Here is a 6,000-nt window from a genome sequence, read left to right on the forward strand (position 1 = left end):
TTCCATTTTTGGTCTGTTCAAACAAGACAATTTCATTTAAAAGATTTATATCAGTTTACCTTGTTTTTTGTTACTGGTGCATTCTGGTCAGATTTACTGCTTTTTTTCTTTCTTTCTTTCTTTTTTTAACACGATTTGATCATCAAAAAATCTTTTTCAAAAAAGGAGTCTTGGAAAAAAGTTATTTTTATAAATCGGTCACTATATCCTGACGGTAGTACATGAGACAGGTAATCTGAAAAAAATCATGTTCCTCTGGTGTCCTCCAGTGCTCCTAACGGCATCTGTAAGATTTCACAGACCAGAGGAAAACAACCAATCAGAACCGAGCTGGAGCCTTGCCATCTCTGAGCAGCTGTCAATCACTCGCAACCTCCGACCAAACGGTCAAACTAGGCAGCGCTGATCAAATATGAATCAATATTCTGTTACGTTAATGCCTATTTCTCATCTGAAATGTTTTCAGAAACATCTTGTAGTGTACTGTTTAGCTGTAAAATGAGAAGGTTTGTGACCCGGCAGCCATGTTGAGATCAGGTTGACCGTTTGATCGGAGTGATTGACAGCTGCCTCCGTTGAATGAACAGTCAATAGGAACGCTCTCTCTCTGAAATGACCTGTGATTGGTCAAAGTCTCCCGTCACGGGCTAGATTTTCTAAAGCCTGAAAAAAGAGCCAGAGGAGGAGCAGAAGTCTAGTTATCTCTCAGAACACTTGAATTACAATATGCTGAAAGGTTATTATGGAATTTTTGCCCAATGATGGCAAAAATATACTGCCTACTGACACTTTAAGAGGCTATATCAATCCCGTATGAAAAAAAATAACACTGTTTAAGAACCCAGCAGGGTGCGCTTTGCGAGTGCACAGAAAGAGGTTGAGGCCACCAGCTAAAATCTTGCCAAGGGCACCAAATTAGTCAGTGAATTAGTCATTCACATACACTGCAACAGGAAATAAACTGGTACACATTTAGAATGTTTACGTTTAAAACTTTGAAATGGTCTAAATATTGTAGATTTGTGACATCACAAATGGACAGAAATCCTGACGGCTTGTTTCAAAAGCTCAGTTTCTGAATATGGGATGTGTGTGTTTCTCTGTGGATTAAGCGTTTCGATACTTTCACAGTATTTATATAGAACCTAGACCTTTTTTTTTATATAAAAGCCATGAAAATGTCACTTTTTACAATATGGGACCTTTAAATCACGCACTGCCCATTTCCAAGATTCCCACAGGAAGTCAAAATGATTAACTTATTTTTAATTCACTAGGGGTCAACGTGGAGTGAAACGGGTACAGAAAATGTATTTAAAAATATATTAATTTTGGCAGGTCAGTTTAAGTGTCAGAATTAATACATAATTTGTGGAGTGTGTCCTTATGTTTTGTATTCCTTTAATTAGCACCAGTGATGCTGTGTGTGAGTGATCTCATTAACCTAATGACTGACAAGGTGGGGGGCGGAGGGGCTCGGGGCTTTTAATCAGAGCAGTGTTAAACCCAGACTATGAACTACAGGGTTAGGCGGATTAATATGGGATTACACCCATCTGCACCGCCACTGTCTAGGAAAAGAAGCCACAGGGGGGGGGGAGGAGACAAAATATGACAAAGAAACAACTTAGTTCTGAGTGATCCGCTTCCGCACTAAACATGTTCAAAGTTTTCAGGAGAAACGAAGACTGCAGATCTCTACTTCAGGCCTCTGAAAGCCTGTATAGCTACAACTAGATATAGCTAGATAGATACTGACAGACAGATGCAGCATCAAGTGCCATAACGGACCTTTCTGGTGTAGGTTGTTGGGGCTGTATGCAGTCTGAAAGGAACGTCTCCAGACACTGTTCAGGGCTAAATAAAGCTATGGTACTGCCAACTATGTTTTCCGTTAAAGGTCCCATATTATAAAAAAGTGAAATTTTCATGTTTTTTTATTATAAAGCAGGCTTTAGTCCAATATAAATACTGTGAAAGTATCGAAGCACTCAATCCACGGGGAAATACACACAGCCCGTATTCAGAAACTCTGCATTTGAAACAAGCTGTCAGGATTTCTGTCAATTTGTCATGTCATAAATATACAGTATTTAGTATTTAGGGGCGGCTGTGACTCAGAGGGTAGAGCAGATTGTCCACCAATTGGAAGGTCGGTGGTTCGATCCCCGGCTGCTCCGGGTCACATGTCGATGTGTCCTTGAGCAAGACACTTAACCCCAAATTGCTTCCGAAGGCGTAGCCATCGGTGTGTGAATGAGTATTTAGATTAGATCCTGATGGGCAAAGTTAGCACCTTAGCAGCCTCTGCCATCAGTGTATGAATGTGTGTGTGAATGGGTGAATACTGACATGTAGTGTAAAGTGGTCGGAAGACTAGAAAAGCGCTACATAAATGCAAGTCCATTTACCATTTAGACCTTTTACACAGATTTAAACGTGAAACATTCTAAATGTGTCCCACTTTATTCCTGGTTGCAGTGTATGTGAATGTCATCAGCTGACAGGAAGTACACATGGACCCAAGCTGTTGCCTAGCAACGCAATTTTGTTGAAATTTCGTTGCAATTCCGTCGAAATGCGCTAAAACGGAGCGTTTCAGACAGATGGTAAATACAGGTATATTCAGGCAGACAGTATGAGGAAAATAAAGGGTGTCTTGAACATTACAGCATGTAAACATGTTCTAGTAGAAACACAAACTACAAGTATGAACCTGAAAATGAGCATGATATGGGACCTTTAAGATTTTTATTTACAGCTAGTGTTATTTCTCTTGAAAAGACCCCTAGAATTGAACATTAGTCAAAGACAAGACAGTACAACACAGATGCAACTCCATTATATCATAAAGTATCAGGTATCCATAAGGGAAAGTACAATAACCAATCTTATCCTTATTACTGGATGGATGGATGGATGGATGGATGGATGGACTCAACTCTGCCTGAACTACAGCCGCAACACACACACTCAGAGAATGATATAGATTAATAATGGACATAGTATTGTGAGAGATAATCCCGTCATTTCCACACAAAGGATTATGATTTCCTGCCAAAACAACTGTTAACCACCAGCTGGCTCAAACAGACGGTGCAAGCAGTGGGAATTTGAAATGTGGGAGAAAATGTGGACAGTATATATATATATATACTGTATATAAATATATATATGCTTCCTGTGTTTAATTTCAGTCAGCCTCAGAGACAAGCCTTTCAAATGATTCAGGTAAAATCATGTTAATTTGAATATATAATACACAGTTCCTCCTGCTGAGGTTTATTTGTTCCAGCCTACAGCACGACCACACTCCTTTTACTTCAGTCTGTATTGTTATGTTCTACTGTGTTTCCACTCTTCCTATAGTACAACCACAGAGTTGAGTTGGAGTGTGACTTACAATCACTAGTGAAATGACCAAAGACACAGCGTCAGCTGCAGGTTGTATTATATCAGCGGTACCTGTAATATTATCAAGACGAGATGGAAACATGTTTCTGTGGTATATAAGGAAGTCATGTTTCATAGTGTCAGTTATTATAAGATCACATCCACTACTAGGTACGCTATAATGTTTATAAAACAACAATAATACAAATAGTGATAGTATAATGATATTTATAATAATAATAACAGGTCTGGAGCATTGTTATGACTATATATATATATGTATATATGTGTGTGCGTATATACTGTATATAGAGAGAGTATATATATATATATATACAGTATATATATATATATAGTATATGTGTGTGTGTGTGTGTGTGTGTATACACATATATATACTGTGTGTGTATATATACATATATATATATATATATATGTATATATGTATATATACATATATATATTATACATGTATACATATACATATATATACACACATACACACCCACACACACATATATATATATACATATACATACAAACACATATAAATATATATATATACATATATATATAAAGAAAATCAAAAGAAATCAATAGCTATAAGGTTATATATATATTTAGAGTTGTTGATTTCTTTGATAGAATGGCTGTGCTTGTAGGAGATGTGAACCTACACACACACACACACACACACACACACACACACACACACACACACACACATCACAAACCATCTTACTACAATACATCTATCTGTTCTTCCCTGGTTCACACACACACGCGCTTACACACGCACACACATAAATGCGTGAGAAATACAATGCACCTACCTCTGCTGTTTGTTCCCCTCAGATCACCGGCGATGAGGATCACGTCAGACCGGTAGATAATAGGTCGGTCCCGGTGGGGTTAATGTGGAGCCCTCGGTGTGTCCTCCTCCGTTAAATCCCCGGTAAAAATCAACCGAGTCGTTGTGCGTGAGGCGGATTCCCACTCTTCCCAATCCCCCGTTCATTCCCGGTTATCAGTGTCTCCTGATCGATAACACGGCCGCTGATATGATGACCGCTATTCTCCTTCCTCCGGTGAGCACGAGCTGTCTCTTGAAGGGCTCCGGTGGCACGAGTCTCCTCCGGTCTCCTCCGGTCGACGGGAGGTGATGCATTATTCACGAGAGGGGCGTGGCCAACTGACTCAATGTGCTTATGCGTGCGCGCTCGCGTGTGTATGTGTGCGTATGCGTGTGCTACAGACAACAACAGAATCCCTGGCTGCACAGCAGCTGTCATGATGAAGCGGTGAGGACAGGCAGGAGGACATCTAGTGGACAAAAGACAACTCGCACCCGGAGACATTGATTTTATGTAGGGAAAGTAAACACAAAAATAAAGATGACATGATTCATGACACGAGGGAGGCTGAATAAGGTGAATAAAATAAAAAATTAGCCTACAATTAAAGGTCCCATATCGTGCTCATCTTCAGGTTGATACTTTTATTTCGTGTTTCTACTAGAACATGTTTACATGCTGTAATATTAAAAAAACAACCTTTATTTTCATCATACTGTCTGCCTGAATATTCCTGTATTTACCCTCTGTCTGAAACGCTCAGTTTTAGTGCATTCCAACAGAATTGCAACGGAATTGCGTTGCTAGGCTACACCTTGGGTCCATGTTTACCTCCTGTCAGCTGATGTTATTTACATACACTGCAACAGGAACTAAACTGGGACACATTTAGAATGTTTAAGTTTAAAACAGTGTAATGGTCTAAATATTGGACCATATATGGTCCAGACATATACTCGGTTTTGACCGAGTCGTTTGAATGGGTTTTTAGTTAGATGCCTGAATTGAGGTCTGTGGTTAACACAAAGCGTTAGACATTTAAACATTTTGCTCTGCAACATAAAATAAATCAATACATACTCTTTTCGTGAATTTTGAAGCTTTTATATGTCTTAAAAAAGGCGATTGCTAACAAGTGGCTAAATGAGATAAACGTCATTGTGTATACTCAGGCGACTGTGGTGTAGTTCATTTACAGCGTTAATGTATAACTTTAGCTTTTTACCTCTGCCGACTGCATCCCCGCTTCAAAAATCAGAGAAATGGTGTTCAGTTGTGGAGATTATCTTGCTGAACTAAACGTGTAAATATCATAAACATTTGTTAGTCACAGAGCTTATTTTCTGCAATAATCCAAAACCCAATGGAAAAATCCCATTGTCTCTTTGTCCAGGGATCCCAGAGCGATGCTAACTTCTTGGTTGGACTACACAAATACATCATCCCTGGGGCACTCTATTGTGTGTATATACTGTATGATGCAATGTTATGTAAAAGTAGAGTTCCTCCAAAAAATGACAGACGCATGTTTGCTGTTTCAAGCTTCCAGTTTTACTTGAAAACCATCATCAGGAGCAGGTTGAGGTGTCAGCAAACAACAGCTAATACACACCAGGCGTGCCAGCTTATTGCTTGGTTGTATCAATTAGGCTGATGATGTCACGTTACTTGTAAGATGAAGCATCAACATGCAATACTCTCAACAGCATGTAAACACCATCATTTCCACAGAAGCTTTTTAGACCACTCTTCC

At 39.2% G+C, this 6,000-nt stretch overlaps 1 protein-coding gene across 2 annotated transcripts in view; it reads right to left on the reverse strand.

Moving 5' to 3' along the window:
- The window catches only part of tanc2a (tetratricopeptide repeat, ankyrin repeat and coiled-coil containing 2a), a 67,349-nt gene extending 62,797 nt beyond the window's left edge, over positions 1–4,552 (reverse strand). For both annotated transcript variants that reach the window (XM_037793057.1, XM_037793056.1), the window contains exon 1: positions 4,227–4,552. The gene's annotated coding sequence lies outside the window, so the exon portion shown is untranslated. The remainder of the gene's footprint in view (positions 1–4,226) is intronic.
- Between the last annotated feature and the right edge of the window lie 1,448 nt (positions 4,553–6,000).

This window comes from Sebastes umbrosus, chromosome 14 (genome assembly GCF_015220745.1).
Source record: "Sebastes umbrosus isolate fSebUmb1 chromosome 14, fSebUmb1.pri, whole genome shotgun sequence".
Taxonomy (NCBI): domain Eukaryota; kingdom Metazoa; phylum Chordata; class Actinopteri; order Perciformes; family Sebastidae; genus Sebastes; species Sebastes umbrosus.